We start from the raw sequence: 13,166 nt of genomic DNA, 5'->3' as shown, positions 1-13,166 counted from the left end.
GAGCTTTTCAGCCATAAAATTTGCATTCTACGTGGAGGAAGATCCGGGTCTCTGTTTTGGGGGTATTTTCAGAAGCCTGCGGTAAAACAGAGGACAGCTGTTAGTGTCTGCGCGTGGGAGTCAAGAGACCTGGGTTGCACAGAACTACCCGGCCCACCGTCGCCGGGATCTGCGGCATCTGACTTTCAATAAAATGGAGAGTCCCTGGGCTGTGCGCTCTGCGGATTCCTGGGCTCCGCCCCGGACTCGGCGTGGCTGCCTTGGCAAAATTAACCCACAATTTCCTGCTCAGTGAATAACCGCTCCTCCGCGGTAACATTGCTGGAGGACCGTATTAAGATAAGGTCATGAGACCATGCGTGTGACGAAAGTACTAAGGAAGTGCTCAGAAAAATGTGAGCGGGTCATTCTGTCCTCCAGCAAACATTCGACTTGTGTGTGGGGCACACGTGGCACGTGGGCTGGGCTGGAAGAAGTAAGAAACAAGACAAAAACCACGCTCTGCTTTGAAAATTAGAAAGCATTCTGTGGATAGGGTATTAGTAAGACTATTGGCAGGGTGGATTACAAAATGAGTTATTTTTAGAAATTTGTAATAGTCACGGCAGAAACTTTAGCAATGGAGCTTCTCTTTTTTTCCCAGGAGTATACTGCTGCTTTCTTTGTGGTAAAGGGACTTGAGTTTCTCTACACTGAGGTTCTAGCAGACCAATGTTGAGTGGCCAAGGAGGAAATGAACAAAAAGCAAAGCAAGCAAACAAAATAGGCACTATTTTCAGAGGGTACAATGTTCTAATGATCAAAACCAGGCTTCTGGGCAAGGGGTCAGTAACCCATAAATCACAATTGTAACTACACCCACTGATTGAGTGAGATAAAATGTTGGGCTTGCCAGAAATATAATATGGTATATCCACACAGTGGAATATTACATTACCATAGAAAGGAATGAAGGAGGGACACCTGGGTGGCTCAGTCAGTTAAGGGTCTGCCTTCGGCTAGGGTCCTGGTCCCAGGTTCCTGGGATCAAGACCAGCATCAGGCTCCCTGGCCCACAGAAGACCTGCTGCTCCCTCTCCCTCTCCCCTTGCTTGTGCTCCCTCTCCTGCTGTGTCTCTGTCAAATAAGTAAAATCTTAAAAAAAAAAAAAAAAAAAAATGGGGGCACCTGGGTGGCTCAGTGGGTTAAGCCTCTGCCTTCGGCTGGGGTCATGATCTCAGGGTTCCGGCTCTCTGCTCAGCGGGGAGCCTGCTTCCCCCTCTCTCTCTGCCTGCCTCTCTGCCTGCTTGTGATCTCTCTCTCTCTCTGTGTCTAAAAGATAAATAAAATCTTTAAAAAAAAAATGGAGTGAAGGAATAGGATAGAGTGCTCAGAAATAAACCCTTGCAAATATGGTCAAATAATTTTCAACAAGGATGTCAAGACCATTCTTTGTGGAAAGGACAGTCTTTTCAACAAATGTTAGAAAAATTGGATACCCACATGTAAATGTGAGAAGGTGGACCCTTGCCTTACACCATATAGAAAAATTAACTCAAAATAGATCTAAAACATAAAGCTATAAAACTTTTAGAAGAAAACATAGGGGGAAAGCTTTATGTCACTGGATTTAGCAATGATTTCTTCAAAAGCACAGGCAACAAAGGAAAAAAATAGATAAATGGGACTACATCAACATTTAAAACTTGTACATCCAAGGGGCGCCTGGGTGGCTCAGTGGGTTAAGCCTCTGCCTTCAGCTCGGGTCATGATCTCGGGGTCCTGGGATCAGGCTCTCTGCTTGGCCGGGAGTCTGCTTTCCCCTTTTTCTCTCTCTGCCTGCTGCTCTGCTTACTTGTGATATCTCTCTCTCTCTCTGTGTCAAATAAATAAATTAAATAAAAAAAAAAACTTTTAAAAACTTGTGCATCCAAAAACACAATTAGCAGAGTGAAAAGGCACCCTACAGAATGAGTGAATATATTTGCAAGTCATACGCAATAAGGGGTTAATAACCAGAATGAATATACATATAAATATTACAAGAGTTACACATGTATCTCCTACAATGCAATGATTAAAAAACAAAACTAAACCTGATTAAGAAATAGGCAAAGTAAAAATAGATCCAAAATCCTTAGCAAGATACTAGTAAACAGAATTTAGCACTGCAGAAAAACTATATATCATGACCAAGTAAGGTTTATTCCAGGGTCGCAAGGCTGGTTCAGAAAAGGCAATCAGTGTAATCTGCCATATTAACAGGCTAAAGATTACACACACACACACACACACACACACAACTATTAAACAGCTCAAGGCTGCAGGATACAAGATCAATATACAAAAACCAGTTGTGGCCTGCCTGGGTGGTTCAGTTGGTTAAGTGGCTGCCTTTGGCTCAGATTGTGATCTTGGGGTCCTGGGATCAGGGTCCTGGGATCTAGCCCTGCACCAGGGTCCCTGCTCAGTGGGGAGTCTGCTTCTCCCTCTGCCCTTCCTCTCGTTCATCCTCTTTCTCTCTTTCAAATTAATAAAATCTTTAAAAAGCTAACTGCATTCTATACATTCGCAAGAAATAATCTGAAAATGAAATTAAGAAAATAATTCCAGGGGCGCCTGGGTGGCTCAGTGGGTTAAGCCTCTGCCTTCAGCTCGGGTCATGGTCTCAGGGTCCTGGGATCGAGCCCCGCCTCGGGCTCTCTGCTCAGCAGGGTGCCTGCTTCCCTTCCTCTCTCTCTCTCTGCCTGCCTCTCTGCCTACTTGTGATCTCTGTCTGTCAAATAAATAAAATCTTTAAAAAAAAAAAAGAAAAGAAAATAATTCCACTTAAAAGGACATCGAAAAGTATAAATACTTAGAAATAAATGGAACAAAAGAAGAACAAGACTTGCCCACTGAAAACTACAAAATATCATTGAGAGGAATTAAGATGTAAATAAATGGGAAGACACCACGTGTTCAAAAATTGTAATAGTAGAGTTAAGATGGCAATATTCTCCATCTTACATTTCCAGTTGATCTACAGATCAGCACAATCCCCATTAAGATCTGTGTACAAGGGGTGCCTGGGTGGCTCAGAGGGTTAAGCCTCTGCCTTGGGCTCAGGTCATGATCTCAGTGTCCTGGGATGGAGCCCTGCATCGGGCTCTCTGCTCAGTGGGGAGCCTGCTTCCTCCTCTCTCTTTGCCTGCCTCTCTGCCTACTTGTGATCTCTCTCTCTGTGTTAAATAAATAAAATCTTAAAAAAAAAAAAAAAAAAGATCTGTGCACAAAACCGTTAATAGAGCCGGCCCAGGAATACTATCATTTCAAAATCCTGCTTCCAAGCTTGGCCCTTGCTAGGATCTGGGAATTTGTGTTTGGAGGGGGTTCCACCACCCCAACTGATAGGAGTAGCTCAGTGTCTATATTGTTTATGCAAACAACATAGCTTACCAGCTTTCCTCCTGGGAATATGGAATTTGCTATGCAGTAGGCAGAAGGTGTCTGCATGACAAGCTCCCTTAAAAACCTTTGGCGCAGTCTCCAATGAGCTTCTCTCATAGATAACATTTCACAGACGTCATAACTCGTTACTGGGAAGTAATGCTAAGTCAAGCCGGTCACAAAAGACCTTCTATTGCATGATACTTTCTCTAGGAGATGTCCAGAACAGGCAAATCCACAGAAGAGCATCTACTATACACGAAGTCTGGAGTGTTGGAGTCAACTGGGCTGTTCCATCAGGCAGTCTTTGAGTTGAACCTCTGAGTTGAACCTCACCATTGCTACTTGTAAGTTTGAGCAAGTTCCCTAATCGTTCCAAATCCCCATTTCCTCAGTGTAAACTAGGAAAAGTAAAAGTATTTCCCAAGAATGGTGTGAAGGTTAGATGAGATAATGCATGAAAATTACCTGTTGTGGATATTGTCTATTTTTGGCTATTATAATGAAGTGTTAATAATCTTAACTTTTAGATCCCTCGTAGAATTCAACAATCTGTTGGTAGCTAATTACGGCCCTTCTCTCTCCATTGAGAAATTATGAAAACAATTATGAGTTACAAATTTAGCTCAGGTTCTTAACATGCTCTCTGCAGACCGCCAGCATTGGGATCGCCTGAGGACTTTTCAGCAATGCGAATTCTTGACCCACTGAATCAGAGACTTTGGGAATGAGCCCTAGCAATCTGCGTTTCCACAGCCCTCCAGGTAATTCTTTTTTTTTTTTTTTAACTATTTATTTATTTATTTGAGAGAGAGAAAGACAGGGAGAGCATGAGCCGGGAGGCACAGAAGGAGAGGGAGCCCTCTCCATCCCAAGACCCTGGGATCACGACCTGAGCTGAAGGCAGACAATTAACCCAATTAACCGACTGAGTCACCCAGGCACCCTGCCCTCCAGGTAATTCTAATGCGTGCTCAAGTTTGAAAAACAGTAAGTGAAAGCACAGTGTTCAAAGGGGTGGGTTGAGACCAGACCACAAGTGTTCAAATTGTGATTGACTCTGCCACTTGTAAACTGTGTGAAGTTAGGCAGGTAAATTGTGCCTTTACTCTGGCACATTATGCCAGCTGTAATATGGGGTAATGATACAATCTGGTTTGTGAGATTGTTGGGAAGTGCCTATTATTATTCTAAAAGATTTTATTTATTTATTTATTTATTTATTTATTTAGTGCAAGCGGGAGGAGGGGCAGAGGGAGAGGGAAAAAGAGAATCTCCAGCAGACTCCGTGTGGAGCACAGAGCCCAAAGCGGGCTTCATCTCACATCTGGAGACCATGACCTGAGCCAAAATCAAGAGTCGGACACTCAACTGACTGAGCCACCCAGCTGTCCCTATGTTGGCTATCATTACTATTATTATAAGCTACTATTATCACCCAAATATGAATCATAAGCAATTTCCCAAGTTCATATAATTATTGGGGAACAAGATATGGAAAGATGGATTATCAATGTAGAATATGTTCACAACAAAACTTTTTAAAGTCCCAAGATATACTATTATACAAAGTTTTAAGAAGAATTTCAAAATATTCTTGCTCTGAGACTTAAGACTACGTCCGCAGCTGCACTAACCACTTCCACAGCTGCTTTTGAGTAGAAACCAAAGTGACTGCAAAAGGTCATAAGGTTCTGCCTTATGGTTAAACAGAGGAAAAAGTGATGTGGAAAACAAAAGTAGTGCTGGGCCACACTTAATAAAAAATCAGCTATAAATGTTTGCGGGCTAATGTCCACCAATAGGAAAGTTCCGATAGCAGCCCCTGGCTGGCTCAGTCGGAAAAGCGTGCACCTTATGATCTCAAGGTCATGAGTTTGAACCTCACTTTGGAGATAAAGGTCACTTAACAAAACTTAAAAAAAAAAAAAAGATAAGTTCTATTAGCATATACCTGTGGTCTTGTTGATGTCGTTTTGGCATGTAGGTGAGAGCTGAAGGCCAAGAAAGAATTCTTGAGACGTCTTTGGTGCAAAAAGGTGATTTTATTAACACAGGGGTATAGGACCTGTGGATGGAAAGAACTGCTGTCCCCAGATTGTGAGAAGCAACTGATTATATACTCTGGAGTTGGGGGAGGTAAGGAAAAGGGATGTTTTCAGAAGAATTTTTGTTTGCAGGACACCTGGGTGGCTCAGTGGGTTAAGCCTCTGCCTTTGGCTCAGGTCATGGTCTCGGGGTTCTGGGATCGAGCCCCACATCGGACTCTCTGCACACTGGGAACACTGCTTCCGCCTCTCTCTCTGCCTGCCTCTCTGCCTACTTGTGATCTCTGTCTGTCGAATAAATAAATAAAAATCTTTAAAAAAAGAAGAATTTTTGTTTGCTACAAGAGGACGACCTACAAGATATTGGAGACCTTCTTCATTGTCAGGTTAAGGTTGTTTTTCCCTCCAGTAAAGCATAACATTAAGACGGGTGGGAGTTTCCTTCTGGAAGTTAGGTTTTTAAATTTTTTTTTCCTTTTATATATATATATTTTATTTATTTATTTGACAGACAGAGATCACAAGTAGGCAGAGAGGCAGGCAGAGAGAGAGAGGAGGAAGCAGGCTCCCCACCAAGGAGAGAGCCCATCCCAGGGCTCGATCTCGGGGCTCGATCCCAGGACCCTGGGATCATGACCTGAGCCGAAGGCAGAGGCTTTAACCCACTGAGCCACCCAGGTGCCCCTGGAAGTTAGGTTTTTGATAAGAATGTTTTTTTTTTTTCTTGTAAATCACAAAGACATTTTGTAAACTGACAAGACTTGTCAGTGTCTTGCAGGACTGTGATCTCTGTTAGTCAACCACTTGTTTTTCCTTCCCTTAGCTTTAGGGCAGCCAGGAGTACCTGAGAAATGTCACACACGGCCCACCTGGGAGTGAGGGGCTGGGGGAGGTCGTGGGGTGTCAGCTTGTTTTTTGTCTTCAGATTGCCTTCTGCACCCTCATCACGGTTTTGGTGAGAGGAAGCAGAGTAGGTCTTACGCCCCCCCTGAATACCTGTGGCACCATTTATTTCCTGAGTGGTACACTCAGTATGGCTTTCTTCATGTTCTGCACATTATTTTCAGGTCTTTTTACCCTTAAATCTTGTACTGAAACAGCAAGGATTTTGGAGATTTTCCAGTTTAGCTTAAATGCTTGAAATCCTGGGTCAGTGACTTCATCTCTAGGAATTGAAGGCCTTTAGAAAACAACTGGTTGCAGGAAGGGTGGTACCCAGGGCACTAGTTTTGAATCTGTTTGCATAAGAGCATACTTTTTTTGTTTTGTTTTGTTTTTAGTTGGGATTTTTTTTTTTTTTAAGATTTTATTTACTTATTTGACAGAGAGAGAAGCAGCAGGGAGAGGGCAAAGCAGGCTTCCCACTAAGCAGGAAGCCTGATGTGGGGCTCCATCCCAGGACCCTGGGATCGTGACCTGAAATGAAGGCAGATGCTTAATGACTGAACCACCCGGGTGCCCCACATTTTTTGTTTTGTTTTTAAACTTAGGTGAGATGTTTATTCACGGTGGTGAGTGGATGAAGAAGCATTAAAGGAAATTTTGGCAGATGGGAATACCATCCTCCACCCCACCCTCCAGGCCAGCTCCTGCAGCCTGGAATGTGAAAATACACTCCTCGAAGAGTTGTTGAGACAACAAAATGAGCCTAGCCCAGTGCCTGGCAGGTTTGCTTTAAGATTCTAGAAGTGTGCAACTTCCACAGAAATTTCAAACTTGCTTGGTTTGTAAAGTGGTCTGTTATTAATTTTTAATTATAATTAACCCTTGAACAACACAGGGGTTAGGGGTGTCGCTCCCCTGCACAGTTAGAAATGCACATATAACTTTTGACTCCCCCAAAACTTAACTACTAACAGCCTACTCTTGACCAAAAGCCTTACCAATAATATTAACAATTGACTAACACATATTTTGTATGTTATATATATTATATACTGTATTCTTACAATAAAGTAAGCTAGAGAAAATAAAATGTGGTTCAGAGGATCATAAGGACAATACATTTATAGGACTGTCCTGTACTTACCAAAATAAATCCAAGTGGACCCACAGAGTTTAAATCCGTGTTATTCAAGGGCTGGCTGTCTCTAGACCTGGCCATCAGGGAGCTGCCTTTCAGATGACCCTTCGAGAAGCCAAGAAGCATATGAAAAGATACTCAACATCACTAATTAGAGAAAATCAAATCAAACCCCAAGGAGGTAACACCCCGCACAGCCGTTAGGATGGCTATTATTAAAACAACAACAACAACAACCAAACCCAGAAAGTGACAAGTGTTGGAGAGGATGCAGAGAATCGGAGCCCTTGTCCTTTACTGATGGGAATGCAGAATGGTGCGGCCGATGTGGAATACAGTATAGCGGTTCCTCAGAAAACTAAAAATAGAATAACCATACGATCCACAGTTCCACTTTCGGGTATATATCCGAAAGAATTGAAAGCAGGATCTGGAAGAGATATTCGTACACCCATGTTCATAGCAGCATCACTGACTTCTAGCAGAAAGGGGGAAGCAACCCAAATGTTCCATCAGCAGGTGAATGGAGAAGCAAAATGTGGTTTACCCATACAGTGGAATGACTTTCTGACAATTGCTACAACACGTACGAACCTGAGAACATGATGCTGAATGAAAGAAGCCAACCGCAAAACACAGATGCTCTACGATGCCACTCACGTGAGGTGGCCAGCGTACTCAAACTCATAGAGACAGAAAGCAAAACCGTGGTTACCAGGGGCAGGAGGATTGGGGAGTTTTACTTAATGGAGACAGAGATTCCATTTTGCAAGATAAGAAAGTTCTAGTCATTGGTTGCACAGCAGTATGAATATACTTTAACACCACAGAACTGGACACGTAGAAACTAGAAGGTAATTCGATTTCAGTGGTAAATTTTATGTTTTGTTTGTTTGACCATAGTTTTTTAAAAAATATTTTATTTATCCATTTGACAGAGAGAGATCACAAGTTGGCAGAGAGGCAGGCAGAGAGAGAGGGGGAAGGAGGCTCCCCACTGAGCAGAGAGCACCACGAGGGGCTCTATTCCAGGACCCTGGGATCATGACCTGAGCCAAAGGCAGAGGCTTTAACCCACTGAACCACCTTGGCGCCCCATGTTTGACCACAATTAACAATTAAAAAAAGAAAAAAAAAGGAAAGAACTTGCTGGTCAGGGGGAGGGCTGCTGTTTGCTGCCAGCTCCCAGGTATAGGACCTCTGAATTCTGAGCTACATTGACATCGGGACACAATTCCCAGGGGTTCTCTGCTGATAACTGAGTACAGCAGGGAGACTAGGACCATGGCATTTATGCCCAACATGAGACAACTCTAACGGGCAATCTGTTTTGGGACAACCCACCTGGTGGTCAAGTCTCCGCTGCTGTCTGAGGCTCGTGCTTCCTGCTGCTTTCCTATCCTTTCCCAGACACCAAGCCTGCATCCTGATCTGAAGCCTTTCTCTGTGGGGTGCTGCTTCTTCCTTCTCTGTGACTCACAGGTGTATCTCCACTCACCCTCTTTGTGCTCCTAACTTGGTCTGACTCTCTGTTCACCGGAGGACCCAACTAACACAAGAAACATATGAATATAAGCTCATTGTGAAAAATGTTTAAATGTTACTTGGAGTGAGGGGCGCCTGGGTGGTTCAGTGGGTTAAAGCCTCTGCCTTCCCCTCAGGTCATGATCCCAGGGTCCTGGGATCGAGCCCCGCATTGGGCTCTCTGCTCAGCGGGAAACCTGCTTCTCCCTCTCTCCCTTCCCCTGTTGTGTTCCCTCTCTTGCTGTGTCTCTCTCTGTCGAATAAATAAATAAAATCTTAAAAATAAAATTAGCTTCATTGGTTTCTTTTCACTTTTTTAATGTGGTTACTATAAAATTTAAGATGACATGTGCGGCTGACATTCCTTCTGTGGGACAACACTGTTCTGCGCCAGTGTAGTCTGACAAAACTTTCTACAGTGATGGAAATGTTCTGTCTACACCATCCAATACGTGAGCCACTAGCTACCACCCCTGTTGAGCGCTTGAAATGCGGCTCATCCAACTGGGAAGCTGAGTTTTTAAACTTCAGTTAATTAAGTCAGGGGCACCCGGGTGGCTCAGTCGGTTAAGCATCTGACTCTTGATTTTGGCTCAGGTCGTGATCTCAGGATTCTGACCTCAGGGTCCTGAGATTGAGCCCCCACGTTGAGCCCTGGGTCAGGCATCGAGTTGAGCATGGAGCCTGCTCAAGATTCTCTCTCTCCCTCTGCCCTTCTCTCCCCTCCCCCATGCTCACTCTCTCTCAAAAAAAAATTTTTTTTAACTTAATTAAGTTGAATTTTATATAGCCAGTGGCAAGTGGCTAGAGGCTACCGTACTGACAGTAGCCATACCTCTCGCACACATATTTACACTTGACTGAGGCATGAACACATTACATTTGTATGTTCACATGCACAAATCTTAGATGCACATCTTCTTAAAAATTTTTAAAATTCAATTTAAATTGTATTATTGGTTTTGGAGGTAGAATTCAGTGATTCATTAGTTGTGCTCATTACATCTCGTGCCCTCCTTAATGCCCAGCACCCAGTTACCCCATCCCCTCCCCTCGCTCCCCTCCAGCAACCCTCAGTCTGTTTCCTAGACTTAAGAGTCTCTTAAGGTCTGCCTCCCTCTCTGTTTTCTTGTTACTTGATTTTTCCTTCCCTTCCTCTATGTTCATGTGTTTTCTTTCTTAGATTCCACATATGGGGGAAATCATGAGTCACTCGTCTTCTCTGACTGACTTATTTCATTGAGCATAATACCCTCTAGTTCCTTTCAGGTCGTTGCAAGTGGCAAGGTTTCATTCTTTTTGATGGCTGAGTAATATTCCATTATATATATGTTACATACATATCACATCTTTTTATATATAGTATATGCACACTATAAATAAAATATAAAATATATATGTATACATATAAAATATAGTATATATACACATATATATGTGTGTGCACACACAAACACACACCTTTATCCATTCATCTGTTAATAAACATCTGGGTTTTTTCCATAGTTTGACTATTGTGGACTTTGCTGCTATAAGTATTGGGGTGCATGTGCCCCTTCAAATCTCTATGTTTATATTCTTTGGATAAGTACCTAGTAGTGTGTGCAATTACTGGGTCATAGGATAGCTCTATTTTTAACATTTTGAGGAAACTCCATACTGTTTTGCAGAGCAGCTGCACCATTAGATGTACATCTTGATGAATTTTTCATAAACGTGTAACTCTATAACCACCATCAAGATAAGATATAAAACATTCCCACTACTCCAGGAGGCCCCCTTATGCCCCATTCCCATCAGTAACCCCCTCCTCCACAGGAAATCTCTATTTTGATCCTTATCATCATCACAAGTTAGTTCTGCTTATCCTAGAATTTCCCATAAGTGAAAATGTTTAGTCTGTATTTCTTTGAATCCAGCTTTTTTGTTCATCATTATATCTGAGAGATTCAAGCACATTGTAGGATGTTGTAGAAGATCAAGACAGACATATACATACGTATCTCAGAAATTCTTAATTCAAGGACAATTTATTTGAGATAGAGAGGGAGAGAGAGACAAAGTATGAGCTGTGAGGAGGGGCAGAGGGAGAGGGAGACTCCCCACTAATGAGGGAGCCCAACTTGGGGCTGGATCCCAGGATCCTGAGACCATGACCTGAGCCAAAGGCAGACACCCAACCAACTGAGCCACGCGGATGCCCCAATTTTGGTTTATAATCTAACACTATTTTATCTGCTTTGGTCATTGGGAGCCTTCAGGGGGCTCCCATGGGCCCGTGACATCATCATCATTGGTGAGTGTTTTGTTCTGAGCAGTTCCTTCCTTCTTGGCACTACACACTGCTCCAAGCTCATCTTGTATGTTTCTCGCCCCAGCGTTAGACTTGCCATTTCTCCAAGGAGCACCAGCTACTTTTATTGGAGAATACTAGAAACCAAGATCTGGATGTTAACTTGTGCTCACTGCTACTGGGGTGTGCATATATATTTAACAAAACTTTTTCCTGCTCTTGTAAAAGACACATACAAATTTACCATTTTAACTATTCTTAAGCGTGCAGTGCAGTGACATTAAGTCCATTCAAAATGTTGGGTAACTCATCACCATCCATCTCCAGAACATGCTCATTCTCCCTATACCCATTAAACACTAAAGTTAAACCCACCAACATTCTACTCTCTCTCTCTCCGTGGATGTAACTATTCTAGGTCCTTCATACAAATGGAATCATACAATATTTGTATGATTCATTTTGTGCCAGCTTATTTCCCTTAGCATAATGTCTTCCAGGTTAATCCATGTTATTGCAAAGATCAGAATTTCCTTCCTTTTAAGGCTCAATAGTATTCAATTGCATCTACACATAGACCACACACACACACACACACACACACTTTTTAAAACCACACTTATGCATTTTTAAACACAATTTTAAACATAAGTATTATTCATTTTTACTCAATAATACATTTTTATTAATATATTTTAAGAAAACGTACTATGAAGAAAGCTACATTTACCTACATAATAAAGACTCAGTGAAGACTTGGTAACAGGAAGACATCTTTAGCAATTGGAATTAAACTTACCTTCTAAGGCTAAGATTAGAGTGAAAATGACATCATTTGCAGGGATCATCCACTTGTAAGGATTGATCTTAAAATGAGTGGCTGAAGAAAACCACAAGACACCCGGCATCAAATTTAAGCATGATTGTATCAACAAATTTCAAGTTGTAACACAATCAAGTTGTAATCTACCCGAATAGAAACATCTGTCAAAAAAAGGAAACATGGGGCCCCTGGGTGGCTCAGTGGGTTAAAGCCTCTGCCTTCAGCTCAGGTCATGATCCCAGAGTCCTGGGATAGAGCCCCACATCCGGCTCTCTGCTCAGCAGGGAGCATGCTTCCCCCCTCCCCCCGCAACCTGCCTCTCTGCCTATTTGCTATCTGTCTGTCAAATAAATAAAATCTTAAAAAAAAAAAAAAAGGAAACATAACATAATCAGAATACATACATCTATCTGTTTTACAAATATTTATTGATCACATGGTTCTCTCCTCCTTCCCACACAATCTGGGCTTCTGAACTGTGACTCTAATGGCAGGGGACTTTCATTATGCCTCAAGAATCACACGGCATAGGATTGGAGCAGTACATACAGAAGCCTGGGTCACCGTAATTAGCTTGCAAATGGAAGAAGAGAAAGAGAAGCAACTTCTGGAAACAAGCCAAGTATATATATATATATATATATATATATATATATATATATATATTTTTTTTTTTTTTTTTTTTTTTTTTTTTTAAGTAGTCTACACACCCAGCATGGAGCCCAATGCAGGGCTTGAACTCAAGCCCTAAGCTGAGATCAAGAATCTGATGCTTAACCAACTGAGCCACCCAGGCACCCCTAGAAAGAGTATTTTATATAGCATCAGAAGCTTAATACCAAAATTAATAGTACCATACAGAACTGTAGTCCAGATTTTTTAAGACTTTTTTTTTTAAAGATTTTATTTATTTATTTGACACAGAATTTGACACAGAGAGAAACACAGTGAGAGAGGGAACACAAGCAGAGAGAGAGGGAGAAGCAGGCTTCCCGCCGAGCAGACACCCCAATGCGGGGCTTGATCCCAGGACCCTGAGTTCAGGAC

General features: G+C 42.3%; 1 protein-coding gene; it reads left to right on the top strand.

Annotated features, from left to right (window-relative positions):
* The window catches only part of LOC111156510 (lysine methyltransferase 5A), a 69,541-nt gene that overhangs the window by 40,529 nt on the left and 15,846 nt on the right, over positions 1–13,166 (top strand).

This window comes from Enhydra lutris, unplaced genomic scaffold (genome assembly GCF_002288905.1).
Source record: "Enhydra lutris kenyoni isolate GAN:26980312 unplaced genomic scaffold, ASM228890v2 scaffoldscaffold46, whole genome shotgun sequence".
Taxonomy (NCBI): domain Eukaryota; kingdom Metazoa; phylum Chordata; class Mammalia; order Carnivora; family Mustelidae; genus Enhydra; species Enhydra lutris.
The sequence above is the reverse complement of the archived record's forward strand: the minus strand, read 5'-3'. Positions and strand labels throughout refer to the sequence as shown.